The sequence below is a fragment of the Trichechus manatus genome, unplaced genomic scaffold (assembly GCF_000243295.1).
Source record: "Trichechus manatus latirostris isolate Lorelei unplaced genomic scaffold, TriManLat1.0 scaffold00058, whole genome shotgun sequence".
In the NCBI taxonomy this organism is placed as follows: domain Eukaryota; kingdom Metazoa; phylum Chordata; class Mammalia; order Sirenia; family Trichechidae; genus Trichechus; species Trichechus manatus.
Window position 1 is genome coordinate 2,872,174 of NW_004443994.1, and position 19,104 is coordinate 2,891,277.

Here is a 19,104-nt window from a genome sequence, read left to right on the forward strand (position 1 = left end):
TATGTTTGAGGAATGCAAGCCGGATTGGGGACTCCAGGTTGAAGAGGTCCCATAGGGACGAGGTGCTGGTTAATAGCCCTTAAATCTTGTAGGAGTCACCATTTGTTAGACTTTTTAGGAGTGCAAAAAATAGGCATGTTCCAAGGGCTACAAGAAGGCCGGATGTGTCCACCTTCTAATTGTTCCTGAACAAGTTTTTCTAGATGTTTTAACTTCTCTTCTTTAATGGGCCCCTGCTCAACCCAAACAGGGGGGCCAGATATCCAAGTTAACTTTAGTAAAGGGTCTGTGTGAGCAGTGGCTCCTACAAAAAATCCTGAGAAGTGCCAATCTGAACATTCCACTGAGAAAGTAGATCTCATCCCCATAATGTAATAGGCAAAGGGAGAATAAAAGGGCTGATAGAAGCAGGCTGTCCATCAGGGCTATAACAAATAACTGGAAATGCGCTTTGAAAAGGATGTTGTACTCCTCCAACCCCGCTAAGGGTTTTAGTAGACTGTGTTTTAGGCCATGAAAAGGCCAAGTATCAGAGGAGAAAATAGTTACATCTGCTCCAGAATCTACCAATTCTTTAAACATGCGATCATTGACCCGGACAGTGAGATATGGTCTAGAAGATTGTAATTTGGTGACCCAGAAGGCATCTGTGTGATCGGAACCCTCCCCCCGCCCTGGTGTAGTACGGGCAGAGGGGACAACAAAAGGGAGTAAAAGCAGTTGTGCTATTTTGTCAGAAGGGGTAATATTCCAATAAGACAGACTGGAGACCATAATCTTTATTTGACCTTTATATTTAGAATCTATTACACTAGGATGTATAGTTAGCCCTTGAGAAGTAACTTCCGAAAGACCCAGTAAAAGTCCCACATAACCCCGAGGCAGAGGTCCCCAGACTTGAGTTGCAATAAGAAAAACTTTTCCTGCCTCGTCTAATATAGTCCCTTCTGCTAAAGGTAAATCTAGTCTTGCACTTTCTTCTATAGCTGCCTTTAAATCATTAATCTGTAGGCGCTGTTGTTTGGAATCTATGCTGCGGTTTCTACATTCCATGCTTAAGGGCTCTCTGGATTTTTCAGGGCGGGAGAGCTCTCGCCCCTCCTTTCGTTTCCTGACAAGGGGTTTCCTTGATTGTCAAATTGAGATCTACATTGATTAGCCCAATGAAAACCTTTGCCACAGCAAGGACATTTTTGAGATGGAAGTTTAGTATTGGCATTTTTATGTTTTGAGCTGTGACAGTCTTTCTTAAAATGTCCAGGCTTACTGCACCCAGAACAGGTAGTAGTAGATGGACGGAGGGCTGCTGCTAAAATCTGAGCTTTATGGGTCTCTGTGCCAACATTTTGGCACGCTTTGGTCATATCAGCCAGACTAGGATCTCTTGCCTTCAAGGAAGTTAAAACAGCCCGACAGTCAGAATTAGCATTTTCATAAGCAAGCTGGAGACAGAGGACTTCAGCCACCTGTTGATTATCAATTTGTCGGGAAATAGCTGTTTGAAGGCGGTTAACAAAATCAATATAAGGTTCGTTCACTGCCTGACGAATAGTAGCGAAGGAACCAGTAGGCGTTCTGGAATCAGAGATTTTACTCCAAGCCTTAGTAGCAGCAACAGAGGCTTGTGTGAATGCCTGTTTATTCATCTGACCCTGTGCCTGAGGCGTAGTGTAACACCCTTGCCCAAAAGCATATCAATATCAACAGGAATATTGTCTATGTTATCTATTGCACAGAGGCGACAGTGTTCTTTATATTCTTGATTCCAGACACTAAACTGAGCAGGAGTTAGGATTGTTCTCATTAAGATGTTCCAGTCCCAGGGGTCATCTCATAACTTGACCCTACCTGTTCTACTAGCCCCTTTGTAAATGGACTTTGTAAACCATCAGTCGCTATGCTTTTGTGATGTTCTTTAAAGGCATCATAAGGAAGGTGACCATGTCGAGGAGGATCTGCTCCTCGTAGGACAGGAAAGACAGAAAGCCCATCCCTCTCACAGCCTTCCCGCAAACATTTCTCCATAAGGGACTCATGTTGTGAGGAAGCAGTCTCTGAGGGGGAAGTAGGATCGGAAGAAGCATCAGAGGAAGAATTAGAAGTATCCTTGCTAGGGGAGGCAGCCAAAGAAGAGAAAGGATCAGGAGTACTAGAATCATGAGATTTTTTTGTAGTGGGAGAAGGAGCTGAGGGAGCTGAGGAAGCCATTTGTACGGGCTGTAAAGCGAGGAGGCAGTGATGCCAAGCAATAAGAACTGAAGCTGGGATGTTCATGTCACGAATGATATTACCAATACGTTCCCATGCTTCTACATCAAGGTTTCCTCGTAGGCGATACCATGGACAGGCAGATTCAATTAAAAGCAGAAGCTGGGTAAGAGCTTTTTCTGGCACCTTAAGCTTAGAGGCCTTTAACAATCCCAACAAGTGGGTTTTGTGTTGACGCTGCTCAGGAGAAAGAGAATTCCCCATAGCGAGGAGGAAACAGAAAAATGAAGAAAAGAATGATAGGAAAGCTCCTGGCCTGAAGCCTAAATCCCTTGGGAGCGTTCGGGAAAGCCCTGCCGCTCTTGAGCTGTAAAACCCAGCCTGAATTGAGAGCATTCGGAAAGGCCTCCGGAAAGCCTCGCCACTCTTGGGCTATGAATCCTAGCCTGAAACGGACGCGCGCCCTATACTCACCACTTTCTGAAGGGATCGGAGTGCGAGGATCTACGGTCTCTCTTGTTTCTCTTAGAAGCCCCCTCACACGGGACACCATCTGTGGCAGCTCCTCACACGGGGCACCATCTGTCGCAGCGGAGATGGTAATAGGGACGGCGAAGACAGTAACCAACTGCACAACTCTTACAGAGAAGTGGGGCCAGGAGGGTCACTCTGAGGAGTCGACCCCCACCTCAGTCCCAGGAGTTTATTTATAGTCAATACAGTAAGCAATAAAGCAATTAACAGAACAATGGGCTTTGGGTGCGGGCAAGGGAGAGGGAATTCAGGTAAACAAGCCAATCAGTAAAGCGACAATAGGTTTGGGAAAACAAATCGTGACAAGTCTCAACATGTTGGAGACAAGTCTCAACATGCTGTGCAGCATAGAGGCCGGTGGGGGCTGCAGTTGTCAATAGTGCAGCCATGTTTAAATGGCATATATCCCCACACATAGTTATATTTGGTTATTTATACTTTATTTAGGATTTTACACCTGTGTCATTTATATTTACTATATACCTATTTTAAAATGTGTGTATTGTCTTTCTCTCCACTAGAATGTAAGCTCAACGGGCTAGTGACTTTTTTTGCCTTTTCCTCACTTTCTCTAGTAATTAAATATGTGCTTAGAACATAATAGGTACTTAATAAACATTTAGTTAATAACTAAAGAAATATGTTCATAAATTAGATGATTGTGATTTTCTTATCTTTTACTTTTGTCAACTTTTGAAATCAAGGTATTGTTAGCTTCATAAAATTGAGAGGTTTTACTATTTTTCTGTTTTCTCTAATATCTTAAATCTATTTGAATGTCAGTATTTTGTAACAAGTCATAGGTATTCTAGAATTGGGAATTACCTATGGTAGAGGTCATTGATAATTGTTTCAGTTAGAGATGATAAAATTGATCTGCTTTTCTTTTGCAAATAAGTAAATCGTATTTTGAGCACATAAAAAAATTTTTAAGCCTCTATAATATAACCCAATATGGGAATTCCTCACACAAATAAGCAATTATGAGTGAGGCAAAATAGAGCTTTTTGTAATGTTTCTATAATTTTCAAACCTTATTTATTGGTGTAAAACAAACAAAAAACAATAAACAAAATGTCTAATAAAATATATTTTATTTCCTTCCTTAAAGGAATTCTTAATCTCTTTAGGGAAACTCAAATGCCTTCCCTATAGACTTTTAACAATTGAGGAAAAAACTAAGTAAAAAGGAGAGTTTGGGTTTTTAAATAAATTTTTATGGAAATTTAAAGTTGAAAATATGTACAAACAGATACATTTATTTAATCCATTATCCTGTCAATAAAAATCAGCAGGGTTTTAAATATGATTGAAGACATTTGAGATCATTTAACTTTAGCATTATAAGCAAGCATAAAATTACATTAGCCCTATCAGATTTTTGACACATTATCTTACATCACTTACGGCATGTATTTATAAGCTATAAAGGACATTAAACATGCAATACACAATAATTTAGTTCAGGATCAATTGTTTCAGGTCCTAAAATGTCCTATATAAGTTATGTCCTGGGTGAGGGTGAACAATAAGGAAAAGGTTTCTTTGCTAGTCCTTCAGCCTTTGATACATCTTCAGCTCTATGCTGATAGTACCTTCCATCTTCTGGAGGATCTGGATTTCACTAAGAGGTTATTTGCTTTCATTTTGGTCCATGCAAACTGTCTACTGAAAGTGCCCAAGTGTCATGCCACTGACCAGAGACTGAGCAACCTGCACCCAGTTGAGAACTGTACATTGTCTCAACTATGGAGCTAGGTTAGTTGTCTTTACCATTGGTGCCTCCCTCTGAAGGCATCCAGCATATGACGACTTGACAAGAGTGATGTCCAACTGAGCACAAGACTTTGGTCAAGTTCCATTTGACTTAACCATGTGGGTAACACCCCCAGGTCACTTGCAATCTTTTGAAACAGATGTGGAAAACCAGAGGAAAACTGTGCATTTGGGCAGAAGAGAAAGCTTCCTCTGATGTAAGCAGCCCAATATCACCCCAAAATTGTAGCAATAAAATGTCACCTATTATACAATTTATAATCTCCTTTAGAAAGTGAGCATCATTTTAACTATTGGACTGTTGAGATGTACATTTTACCATTTACCAGCATCATTCCTTATAACTCCATACAAATGTTCAGCATAATAATTTTAAAAAATTTATTTAAACAGTAATTGTCCCAAGTTCTATAGTTTCTTGTGCCAGTGTGCCCTTAGTGAGAGTGAGCAATAAAAGGAAGCTTGATATTTAGCTCTTTACAGTAAGAGACATGTATCATCTGATGAGTTAACAGTCCTCTGAAGATGCTGGATCTCGTTATGAAGTTTTCCTTTTTCCTGCTTGGAATCTCTCATTGAGCTTTTTGGCTTGTTCTGAAGTAGTGATAAATAAAAACTTTGGCGCTTAGCAAAGCTTTTATTGTTGTTAGGTGCCATCCAGTTGGTTCTGACCCATACTGACCCTATGTACAACACAGTGAAACACTGCCCAGTCCTCTGTGCCATCCTCAAAGTCGTTATGCTTGAGTCTATTGTTGTAGCCACTGTGTCAATCCATCTCATTGAGGACCTTCCTCTTTTTCGCTGACCCTCCACTTTACCAGGCATGATATCCTTCTCCAGGATCTGGTCCCCCTGATAACATGTCCAAAGTATGTGAGATGAAGTCTCGCCATCCTCACTTCTAAGGAGCGGGATGTACTTCTTCCAAGACAGATTTGTTCATTCTTCTGGCAGTCTATTCAATATTCTTCACCAACACCATATTTCAAAGGCACGAATTCTTCTTTGGCCTTCCTTATTCATTGTCCACCTCTCACATGCATATGAGGCAATTGAAAACACCATGGTTCGGGTCAGGTGCACCTTAGTCCTTAGAGTGACATCTTTGCTTTTTAACACTTTAAAGAAGTCTTATGTAGCAGATTTCTCCAGTGCAATGCGTTGTTTGATTTCTTGACTGCTGTTTCCATGGACGTTGATTGTGGATCCAAGTAAAATGAAATCCTTTACAACTTCAATATTTTCTCTGTTTATCATGATGTTGCTTATTGGTCCAGTTGTGACGATTATTTTTTTCTTTATGTTGAGAAGTAATCCACTCTGAAGGCTGTAGTCTTTGATCTTCATCAGTAAGTGCTTCAAGTCCTCTTTGCTTTCAGCAAGCAAGGTTGTATCATCTGCAAATTACAGGTTGTTAATGAGGCTTCCTCCAATCCTGATGCCATGCTCTTCCTCATACAGTCCAGCTTCTTGGATTATTTGCTCAGCATACAGATTGAATGAATATGGTGAAAGAATACAACTCTGACGCACATGTTTCCTGACTTTAAGCCATACAGTATCCGCTTGTTCTGTTTGAACAACTGCCTCTTGGTGTAAGTACAGGTTCTTCATGAACACAATTAAGTGTTCTAGAATTTCTATTCTTCTCAACATTATCCATAATTTGTCATGATCCACACAGTTGAAAGCCTTTGCATAGCCAATAAAACACAGGTAAACATCTTTCTTGTATTCTCTGTTTTTAGCCATGATCCATGTGACATCAGTAATGATATCCCTTGTCCCACGTCCTCTTCTGAATCCAGCTTGAATTTCTGTCAGTTCCCTGTCAATGTACTGCTGCAACCGCTTTTAAATGATCTTCAGCAAATTTTTACTTGCATGTAATATTAATGATATTGTTTGAAGAAGCGAGTGCCTCTGGTTCACGGACCTACAACACCAGTGCCTGAGTGGAGCAGCAGGTGCCACCAGTCCTTGGGCTCCCAATGCAGTTGGCTGGGTGGAAGATGGGGTGCCACTGGTCCTCAGGCTTCTGGCACAGGGTGCTGGGGGAAGCATGGTAGGTAATGAGAGTGGGGAGCACTTCTGCCTGACTGTGGACATGGGTGCAAAGTTGTTCCTGCTTGGCTGCACCAGGTAATAGGGACTTCGTCTGGGAACTCTGCTTACTTTTTCTCAGTATGGCCGTCCTGTGCAGGTTCAGCTGGCAAGGCACTAGTGATCTGTAATTCTCCATGTCCGTTGTTTTTGTACCGCCTCTCCCTCCACTTAGCACTCAGTGCTGTTCTTCAGCCTTGCCTTTGATGCTCAAGGTGCCAAAGTTGTCATCTATATGCTATTCTCTTGTTTTCTCAGGTCTTTGTTGTTAGAGGAATGCTATGAGGTGTCTGACTACATTGTCATTTTGGACTGCATTCTCCACAGCTTGCCAATTTCTGCAAAAATTTTTGAATGGAATTGTGGTGACTCTGAGATCAATTTGAGAAGAATTGACTTCTTAACAATATTGTCTGTCCCATGATATACAAAGTGTGTCTCTCCATTTATTTAGATCTCTCTAATTTCTTTCAGAAATATTTTGTAGTATTCAGTGTTCGGGTCTTTTACATCTTTTGTCAGATTTGTCAATAAGTACTGCATACTATTTTAAATGGTACTTTAAAAATTATAATTTGACTGTTCACTCCTAGTATACATAAATAACATTGATTTTTTATATAGATCTTGTGTCCTGCAGACTTGCTAAACTCACTTATAGTTCTGATAGCTTTTTTGTAGATTATATAGTATTTTTATGTTGATGGTGATGTTATCTGTGAGCAAAGACAGTTTTATTTCTTCCTTTCCAATCAGGGCATCTTATTTCTTTTCTTGCCTAATTGTATTGACTCGCACCTCCAGCACAATGATGAGGGCTGAAATGCTGAAAGTGGCCATCCTTACCACTTCCTGATGTCAGAAGAAAACATTCAGCCTTTAAGTATTAAATATAAGGTGGTGGTTGTTTTTTGGCGACCCCATGCACAACAGAACAAAATGTTGCTTGATCCTGCACCATCCACATGATTGGTTGCAGATCAGACTGTTGTGATCCATAGGGTTTTCTTTGGCTGATTTTTGGAAGTAGATCTCCAGGCCTTTCTTTTTGTCTGTCTTAGTCTGGAAGCTCCACTGAAATCTATTCAGCATCATGGCAACACACAATCCACCACTGACAAGGTAGTGATAAAATACAGTGAAGAAAAATTAAAATATTTGCCACTAGATGGCGCTCATTGTTTTTCATTTTTTTCCACCTACCCAAACCACTCACAGGGGTAGAGATGCTGAGTACAGGATACAATAAATATTGAAATTGTGCTTTGGGTCAAGGATGATAGACTCTTTCCTTCCCTCACCCTCCCAAATGAGATTTCTTTTTCCCTTCTAATTGACTGATAAGGGAAAAACATGGTCAAGACACACTAGGGAACTGTCTGAAATGTCTTAGGGTAGGGGAATTACACCAACTCCTTCCTAAACCATAGGAACCTCCTGCCCCCCCCCACCCCATTCTCTTGCCATTTAATTTTCTGTATTTATTTGTTTAATATCTATCTTCACCATAAACTGTTACTTTCTTAAGAGAGGACCGCAACTGTGTTTCCCAGTGCCTGGCATTATACCTGGTAGGTACTCATCAAAAAGGCCTGGGTGGTGCAAATGGTTAATGCTCTCAGCTGCCAATCAAAAGGTTGGAGATTTGATCCTCCTCAGAGTTGCCTTGGAAGAAAGGCCTGGCATTCTACTTCCAAAAAAGAAAGCGATGGGAAACACTATGGAGAACAGTTCTACTCTGACACACATGGGGTCACCATGAGTCAGAATTGACTCGATGGCAACTGGATTTTGCTCATCAAATATCCTTTGATTGAATGAATACTCTAGCCTAAGTAACTGCATTTGTTTTTTCCAAGTGGTCTTACTTAACTCCCTAGAGAGACTCTTTTGCTATTAGGTTAGAAAAAATATCTTCACGTAAAAAAAGTCTTTATATATCTTCATATAAAAAAAATCTTATGCAAACTCTGTTTTAAAAAACTTCTAGAATTTTCTCAGTTCCTTTGTTGTTGTTAGGTGCCGTTGAGTTGATTCCGACTCACAGCAACCCCATGTATGACAGAACAAAACACTGCCCAGTCCTGCAGCAGCCTCATGATTGTTGTTATGCTTGAGCCCATTGTTATAGCTACTATGTCAATCCATCTCATTGAGGGACAAACAGGATGAGTTTGCTCCTCATGTCTTCTATGCCTTCTGTTTTGGCAAGGATCTCCTAGTGAGCAGGAATGGGGATATGTGTGTGTACATGGTAGGGATAGGATGTAGCATGGTTCTAGATCATATTTTTTTCCTTTTTCCATTTGGAGAAAAGCCTGATATACAACACTAGATATATTTAACCAGTGTGAAGCACATGAGCTTATAAGGGTAAACTCTAGATAGAGAGTCTTGAACCTTCTTCTCTTATCCTTTACAGTGAGGGAGGCTTGTGACTTTATCAGGGTAAATTCTAGAAAGGAGGGCTTGAACCTTCTGTTGTTCTCTACAGTGAGTAGAAGGAACATTCTAAGGACCACTAAACTAAATCTGTTGCCTTCAAGTCAGTTCCAACTCATAGTGGCCCTATAGGACAGAGTAGAACTGCCTCATAGGGTTTCCAAGGCTGTAATCTGTAGGGAAGCAGACTGCCACATCTTTCTTCTGCAGAGCAGCTGGTGAATTTGAACCAGAGCTTAGAACCAGTTCTAGCCAGTTCAGTCATGGTCAAGGAAGTGACACCAGAACAGACTCAAATGTTTAAAATTTGAGTGAACTAGAACGATAATTGCCATGGGAAAAATTATAGAAAACAAGGGCAGCATATGTGTTGCATAGCAACCAAATCTCTTGCCCATTGGATTTTCAGCACAGTCAGAAACAGCAGTGCCTGGCTCAAAGATGGCAGCCGACCAAGCCACTTTGAATGTGTGTCACTCTCCACATTCCTGCCAATAATCCAGCCTCTTGCATCAGGCTCCTGAAAGGCCTCACTATGCCTCTTTAGAGTCTCATATTGCAGGACTTCGACCCATAATTTATTCTGTCTTGGTTATTGTCACAGTTCACCCAAATTTTAAAACTTCAGATCTCTTCCAGTTTTGCTTCGTTGGCCATGACTGAACAAGTTTGAAGTGGTTCAAAGCCCTGGATTGTACCATCAACCTTTTGGTTAGCTGCCAAGCACTTAACCACTGTGCCACCAGGCTCCTTTAAGAACAATTAGGCAGATAGAATCTAAAGAGATGTATGGATTGTGATCTATCCTGACAATCTCTTGGTCTTAGAATGGTTTTCAGCATAGATACCCTGTCCATGTTTTGTTAAATTTATACTGAAATATTTCATTTTTGTTGTAGCTAATATAAATGGTACCTTTTTTCTGATTTTAGTTTCCAGTTGTTCTTTGATTATATATAGAAGTACAGTTGAAGAATGACTTTTGTGTGTTGACCTTCTGTGTTACGAACTTGATAAAGTCATTTATTAGTTTTAAGTGGGTTTTACTGGTACTTTTCCTGAAATTTTCTTTTTTTTAAAAAATTTTATTGTGTTTTAGGTGAAAGTTTACAGCACAAATTAGTTTTTCATTCAAAAATTTAAACACAAACTGTTTGATCATTGGTTGCAAACCCTGCAATGTGTCAGCCTCTCCTCCTTTCCCTTTCTACCCTGGGTTCTCCGTGACCATTCATTCAGTTTTCTTGTCCCTTTCTACCTTCTTGTCTTTGCTTTTGGGCAGGTGTTGCCCATTTGGTCTTGTGTAGTTGATTGAACTAAGAAGCATGTTCCTCATGTATGTTATTTTTTGTTTTATAGGCCTGTCTAATCTTTGGCTGAAAGGTAGACTTTGGGAGTGGCTTCAGTTCTGAATTAGCAGGGTGTCAGGGGGCTATAGTCTCAGGGGTTTCTCCAGTCTCTGTCAGAACAATAAGTCTGGTCTTTTTTTGTGAATTTGAATTTTGTTCTACATTTTTCTCCTGGTCTTCCCTGGACCCTCTATTGTGATCCCTGTCAGAGTGGTTGATGGTGGTAGCAGGGCACTATTTAGTTCTTCTGGGTGTGAAATTTTCAACATTGATAAACATGTTATCTATGAATAGAGGCAGTTTTATTTCATCTTTTCTTATCTATATGTCTTTTATTTCTTTTCTTGCTATTTTATACTAAGATTTCCAGTAAAATGTTGAATAAGAGTTGCAACTGTGGCAATGAGAGGGCCTCACAGGCAGTGGGCCCCAGAGCTACGGGACTATGGTGGACCTGTTTTATCTGGAAAATATAGACGAATTCGTCATGGACTAAAACAAGATCATGACATACTAATGGCTGATCTATACACTAGGAGTTCACATTAACCAGGCCAAACACTTTACTGAGATGTAAAGGAGCCCTGGTCGTGCAGTGATTAAAACTCTTGGCTGCTAACTGAAACTTCAACAATTTGAACCCACCAGCGACTCCACGGGAGAAAGATGCAGCAGTCTGCTTCCATAAAGCTTACAGCCTTGGAAACCCTATGGGGCAGTCTACTCTGTCCTATAGGGTTGCTATGAGTCAGAATCGACTTGATAGCAATGGGTTTGTTGTGGTGGTAATTATTTTTAACATTTTGAGGAACTGAAAAATTGTTTTCTAAAGTTGCTGTACCACTTTGTACTCCTACCAGCAAAATACAAGGGCCCTTTTTATTATCTGTCTTTTATTGCAGCCATTCTAATGGGTGTGAAATGGTATCTCATTGTGGTTTTGATTTGCATTTTCTTAATGACTAATGATGTTGAGCATATTTTCATATGCTTCTTGGCCATTTGTATATCTTTGGAGAAATGCCTATTCAAATCCTTTGCCCATTTTTAAATTGGGTTGTCTTTTTGTTGTTGAGTTTTAAAAGTTCTTTATGTATTCTGCTACAAGTTCCTTATCAGATATACGATTTGCAAGTATTTTCTCCTTTTCTATCGGTTGGCTTCCACTTTCTGGATGGTATCCTTTGAAGCATAGAAGTTTTTATTGTTGATGAAGTCCAATATATCTATTTTTTGTTTGTTGCTTGTGCTTTTGATGTAATATCTAAAAAGGCTTTGCCTAACCCAGAGTCATTAAGATTTATTTACTTCTATGTTTTCTTCCAAGAGTTTTATAGTTTTAGCTCCTACGTTTAGTTCTGCGATCCATTTGGAATTAATTTTTGTGAATGGTGTAAGGAAAGGGTCCAGCTTCATTCTTTTGTATGTGGATATACAGTTTTCCCACCAATTCATAATTCTTATTCTTGTCTGGCATTGTCTTGCTTATACTATGTCTTGCCCACTAGAACATAGGTTTCCTAAAGGCAGGGAACATGTCTGTCAAGCTCATCACTGTTCTAATTACTATTACTGCGTAACAAATTACTCCAATATTTAGTAGTTTAAAACAATAATTTTATTATGCTCATATAAATTGTTTTTGTCTAGAATTCAGATAGGGCACAATGGGACTGGCTTGTGTCTGCTCCGTGATGTCCCAATCATCTGTAGTTATCTTTATGCCCATCTCTGGCAATTGTTGCTGGCTATTGCCTAGAACCTCAGCTGGAGCTGTTAACCAGAGCACTTGCATGTTGTCTATCTGTATGTCTTGGGCTTCCTTACAGCGTGGTGTCTCAGGATAGTTAGAGTGCTTACACAGCAGCTTGGGGCTCCAAAAGCTACTACCCCAGCAACAAGGTAGAGGCTGATTGCCTTTTCTGACTAGCTTCAAAAGTCAAGCAGTGTCATATCAGCTCATTCTTTTGGTTAAAATGAGTCACTAGCCCTCCTAGATTCAAGGGGGTGAGGTGGACTTCACCCCTCCATGGGAGGATGTAGAAGAGCATTTAGAATGGGAGATACTGTTGCAGCCATCTTTGGAAAATACAGTATGCCACATCATTATATTTTCAGTCCCTGGCACATAAAAAACAAAACAAAACAACCTGTTGCCGTTGAGTAGATTCCGACTCATAGGGACCCTATCATAGGTGCCACTAAATATTTGTTGAAGAATACTAAGTGCTATGTATATTCTCCTCACAGCAGTCAGGGACCCTCTAAAAGGATATTGTATGATTATGTTGAAAGGAAGCAAAAGGAAGATTCAGAAGCCCAACTGCATGTCACCTATTTGGTGTCCTGCAATCTCATTCAGAATGTATATTCCTGCCACAAGGTTGCAGAAATGAGAGAAGATAGGTTGGAAGTTGTGAAGTCCAAGCTAGCTGTGACTGCCAGCATCCATGTGTACAGCATCCAGAAAGCCATGCTAAAGGACAATGGGCCTCTGTTCAATACCGACGATGACATCCTTCAAAGCAACTTGCAGAACTGCAGCAAGTTTAGTGCCATACAATGTGCAGCTGCTGTCCCTAGAGCACCCACTGAGTTCTCATCTTCCGAAAAGCTTGAGCAGTCAAATCTTCAGATATCAAGTGAGACACAAGCCCATAATGTGTTGACCACCAATGGTCATGGCCCACCTGCCTCCAAACAGGTCTCCCAGCAGCCCAAAGGAATTATGGGAATGTTTGCCACCAAAGCTGCTTCTAAAACTCAAGACACTAACAAGGAAAGCAAAACAGAGGCTAAAGAGGCATCTTAGGCAGGCAGCAAGGCACCAGGGAAAGGAAATGTGATGAACAATTTTTTTGGAAAAGCTGCTATGAATAAACTTAAAGTCAATTTAGATTCAGAACTTGCAGTGAAAGAAGAAAAATAGTGGAGCAACCTCCGGTGTCTGTCACTGAACCAAAGCTGGCAGCCCCTGCAGGCCTAAAGAAATCCAGCCTGTTAAAATGCACCAGAAGGGAAAAAAAAGGGGGAAGTGAGTGGAGTTATCTGATGATGAGACAAAAGAAACTGAAAGCATGAAGAAAAAGAGGAGACAAATCAAGCTTCCTGAGTCTGACGACAGTGAAGATGAAGTCATACCAGACTCTCCTAGGATTTATGAAGCTAAGTCACCATCCCCACCTCCTCTGGCTTCTCCACCTCCTGAACCAGTGCCAAAGACTGAGCCAGAGGCTCCTTCCACCAAGGGCTCAAGTGGAGAAAAACAAGAGAAAATGGAAGTGCGTACTGAAATCTAAAACTTATGTGGATGAGGAAGGCTGCATAGTGACTGAGAAAGTCTACGAGAATGAGTCCTGCACAGACAGTGAAGAGGAGTTTAAGGTGAAGACATCCTCTGTGCACAGACCTCCTGCCATGGCTGTGAAAAAAGAACCCAAAGAGGAACGAAAGGGCCCCAAGAAAGGGACTACTGCTCTGGGCAAAGCTAACAGACAAGTATCCATTACTGGCTTCTTCCAGAGGAAATAAACTGTCATCTCTGTCAGGTCAGAGGCTTGGACTGGTTAAGAAGGAAGACCAAGAGATAGAGACTTTCTCACTTACTGTGTAAGTTCATCCAGCTCCTCACGTAACCTGTATCAAAAGACTCTTCTATCCATGTGATGTTTACACTGTTTCTGGTTTTTAACCAAAAGGAAATCACCTGGAAGCAAGAGGCAAAAGAATATTTAAAAGCTGTTACCTTCTAATGACACTTTTAAAGCACAATTTGACCTGTCCAGAAGAATTTATTCCAAAAATAAGTGGGAACAGGTTTCAGAATTATCACTGAAGCCATTTAATGGTTAATTTACTGTGACCCACCTACCCTATGCCCTGATCCACTTATGACTCAGGAAGTGTTCCTTCTAATTCCTTCGTATTCTATGAACTTGTGTTGGTATTTTTTTACTGGATGTTTTTAACCACACCCCCTGTAATCCTCCACCACTACCACACTTTCAGTCTCCTATACCTGTGAAGTAGTTTTCTTTAAGTCTTAAAGTCTTGGTTGGACTAAAGTCTAAGACAAAAATCTCCCTGTAATCCTCTTTTCCTCCATTGTAACGTACACTGACACCTGGCACATTACTTGTGCTCTACCTCTTTCACAAAAGCTCTCTAGACCTTCGCTCGCAATTAGAGGTTAGAGAAAAGCCTCAGGCAGAGCACAAAATAGAAATTTAATGATGTATTCAATTCCACAAGAAGTTACTTAGAATCCGCATTGATGATATTAGAGGAGTTGTCATGTTGCTGACACAGTATGAGCTTTATACTGCTCGTTGTGGTTTTTTGCTCTCCACCCTTTCCTCTCCTACTGTCAATACCTAGAGAGTGAAACCCATACTGAGAAATGAAGGCTAAAAAGAGAAATCCCTTCCTACATATAGTGTACAACAGTTACATAAAATTTCTCCTTCTCAAGGAAACTGAACATTCAGAAACAGCAGTTCTCCAGGAAGTTTGTAAGGAAGAGATAAGGCACACATTTCTATATAGCTGTTGCTCCTCTGTATTTTTAACTCCCCTATTTGCCTAAAAGTATAGGCTCCCCAAGAAGGAGACAGAGAGACAATTATTAGTAGGTCTAAACAGCAAATAAAGCACCTTTGTTTGTTACTTATGGAAGATCATCTGTTGCAAAGGTAGCTTGTCAGTGACTTCATTATGTCTGGACAGGTGGTGAGGTCAGTGGGTTGAGGTGGTGTGGCAGTGAACTTGTACAGAGAGCTCTGGTAAAGGGAGCTGGGCTCGACTGCTAATGTGACACAGAAGGATCAGACAAAGGATGTCTGACTTCCTCGTCCTCTGCTTAAGCCTGATGTATGTAGTAAGTGATACAATCAGTGATCTATGTTTAAGGTTAGGATTATGAATGGCCTTGGGATTAATATGAGTTTCTTTAGCAACTGTCACCCAGGACTTTCCAGCCAGGCACCTCTGTGGGCTGATTAAGATCAGAGGTTTGGGAGAGGAATCCTGGCATTATGTCTAGGACTTGAGAAAGCTGAGGCATTGCATAGCAAGCTGAGTAAATATCAACATAGACTAAAACTCTTTTTAAAAATGAAAAAAGGATGGGGAAAAAATGGAAAGCTTGGACTTAAAACTTGACAAAGAAAGTCTAGAGAAGTCCCTTTAAAATTTTGTGTGTGTTTCATTGCCTCTAGTTATTTTTCTAAATAGGAATGGAAAATTAAAGAAAAAGCAACAACCCAGACGTAAATCCATCCACCTACGGACAAAGTACCAAAGTTCATTGAATGGGGAAGAGACAGTCTCTTCAATAAGTGGTGCTGGCAAAATTGGATATCTATCTGTAGAAAAATGAAACAGGATCTGTACCTCACACCATACACAAAAATTAAATCAAAATAGTTCAAAGGCCTAAATATAAAACCTAAAACTATAAAGATCATGGAGGAAAAATTAGGGACAACACTAGGGGCCCTAATATATGGCATAAAGAATAACAAACATAACTAAAAATGTACACACAGAAGAAGATGAACTAGATAAATGGGACCTCCTAAAAATGAAACACTTACAGTCAACAAAAGACTTCTCCAAAAGTTTAAAAAGAGAGCCTACAGATTGGGAAAAACATTTTGGCTATGGCATATATGGCAAGGGTCTAATCTCTAAAATTTATAGAAAACTTCTACACCTCAACAATAAAAAACAAATAATCCAGTTAAAAAATGGGCAAAGCGTATGAAGATACTTCAGCAAAGAAGACATTAAGGCAGCTAACAAACATATGAAGAAATGTTCATGATCATTAGCAATTAGATGGAAATCAAAACTACAATGAGATACCATCTCACCCCGACCTTACTAGTACTAATAAAAAACCAGAAAATAACAACTGTTGGTGAGGTTGTAGGGAGATTGGAAATCTTAGACACTGCTGATGGGAATGTAAAATGGTGAAACCACTATGGAAATCGGTATCGCACTTCCTCAAAAAGCTAGAAAGAGAAATACCATATGATCCAGCAATCCCACTCCTAGGTATACACCCTAAAGAAATAAGGGCCATGACACATACAGACATATGCACACCATGTTTACTGCAACATTATTCACAATAGCAAAAAGGTGGAAGCAACATAAGTGCCCATCAACAGATGAATGGATTAACAAACTGTGGTACATACACACAATAGAATACTACGCAACAATAAAGAACAATGATGAATCCACAAAACATCTCACAACATGGATGAATCTGGAGGGCATTTATGCTGAGTGAAATAAGTCAATTGCAAAAGGAAAAATACTGTACAAGATCACTATCATAAAGTAACAACAAAGTATTTACACACAGAAAAAAAAAAAACTATTTGAAGGTTAGTAGGGATGGGAGGGAGAGGGAGAGAAAATTACCAAAGAGATAGTAGACACATGTAAATATTGGTGAAAAGAAAGGCAATACACAATATGGGAGAGCTCAGCACAACATGACCAAGATAAGAGAGGTCACTGAGAGAAACGCAGGAATAAAGGAAAACTATGGTAACTACTATAGCATAGACAATCCTGCAACAATAGTGCCAACAAACGATAATCTATGAGTGGATAGATAGATAGATAGATAGATATGCCAAGAGGTGAGGGAGGGAATAAGGGAGCACACCCACCAGCAGCTACAGGTTTGGTAGTGGAAATTTCTGACTACATGACTGTAGGTGTTCTTCATATTAATATAGACAATAGAGTACACAAGTGGCACAGTCAGGGAAACCTCTTAGACATAACTAAACACCTCATGGGATGAAGTTCCTAGGCTCGAAGGCAAAGGATCATAGATGCAGGGGAACACCTACGTCAATTGGCAAAACATAGTTCTTAAAGACAATGTTCTACATCCTACTTTGGTGAGTAGCAATTGGGATCTTAAAAGCTTGTGAATGCACATCTAAAATACAACTATCAGTCTCTTCTATTTCAGAGCAAAAGAGAGTGATAAAAACTAAAGACTCAAGGGAGCAATTAGTCCAAAGGACTAATGGACCACATGAACCACTGCCTACACAACCCCGAGACAGAAGAACTAGTTGGTGCCCGGCTGCCTCTACCCATTGTTAAGACAGGGATTACAACAGAGGGTCCCAGACAGAGCAGGAGAAAAATGTAGAACAAAAGATCAAATTCACAAAAAAGATCAGAATTACTGGTCTGATGGAGACTGGAAGAACCCCTGAGACTATGGCCCCCAGACACCCTTCTAGCTCAGAACTGACAGTACTCCCAAATTTCCCTTTTCAGCCAAAGGTTAGGCAAGCCTGTAAAGCAAACAATAACACGCATGAGGAATCTTCTTCTTTGATCAATCAAGTATGTGGACTACATAGGCAACATCTGCCCAAAAACAAAGATGAGAAGGTGGGAAGGGACAGGAAAACTGGATGAATGGAACCTAGGAACCTGGGTGGAAATGGAAGGTGGAGAGTGCTGACACAATGTGGGGATTGCAACCAATGTCATGAAACAATTTGTGTACAAATTTTTGAGTGAGAAACTAATTTGCTCTGTAAGCTTTCACCTATAGCAGAATAAAAAAAAAAAGGAAAAAGAAAAAAAAATTAAAAATTTTAAAATAACAACAAAAAATGAAATTGAATCTTCCTTCTTTACCTTCTCTACATCTCCCAGTCCCTCAGTGTCAAGCAGAACTACGGTGTGGTTCGGCTTCTTGGGGTGAGGCAAACACCACGTACAGATTCCCTTGGTGTGAGACTGCACTGTGGAGCCCAGAGAGAAGCCTGCAGTGGGATATTACAAGTAGAGATTTAATAGCAGCAAATTCTGGAAATAGAACTAATAGTTAAAGTAACCAAGGTTAGGAGAGATGACTGAAAACAACGAGTATTGTTCTTAATTACAACCAGAGAAATAGGGAAATTAGACTATCCAATACAGATTTAAACATTTTATTTTATCTGAGGATCAGTGGAAGCTTGCTGTTACTACATGAAGGCATTAGTAATGTCTTCTTATGTGAATTAATCATATTTATTACTACAATACTCTATCCAGGAAAGTAACATTTATGCTTTAAAAAAAGCGTAACTAAAGCAAAGTGAGAAGAGAGAGTGAGCTGACTCTTATCCTCCAAGCAGTGTGAAGACAAGTGTCCCAAATGTGGAGGTAAAGCTAGCTTTCAATATTCCTACCATCTCTATACTTCTCTGCTTACAGCACCATGTTCAATGTTGAGCACTGTGAATGGGCAGGAGGGACTCAGCAGAGCTTTACTGGTGCCATTTACCCTTTTTCTTCCCAGCCGGCTTGTTCATCAAGTAGGATTTGCCTGTGCCTTAGAAGCCTGCAATAGCCACCACCACTACAGGCAGTTTAATGGCAGACAGGATCTTCAAAGCTTTCTGATTAACCAATAGTGTTCTATTAATGTTCTCAGTGAGGCACACTGGGCCTGGCATGTGTTTCTCTGATGCTGTGTCCAGGGTATTGCCTTACCTGCAAGGGAAGAAATGGGATGAAGTGGAATTTCCAGTCTCTAATTACATCGAGAACTTTCACCAGCATATATTTCTTTGAGTGGTAGAAGCATACAATTTGCTAGGATGGGCAGAATTTTGTTTACAGCAGTGAGATAGATGTATCAGTTGTATCGTTT

The 19,104-nt window shown here is 40.2% G+C and overlaps 2 pseudogenes; one reads left to right on the forward strand and one right to left on the reverse strand.

Moving 5' to 3' along the window:
* Positions 1-16: 16 nt before the first annotated feature.
* LOC101352370 (guanylate-binding protein 1-like) overlaps positions 17-19,104 on the reverse strand; it is a 37,484-nt pseudogene continuing 18,396 nt past the window's right edge.
* On the forward strand, positions 11,460-14,047 carry LOC101358586 (DNA polymerase delta subunit 3 pseudogene; annotated as a pseudogene).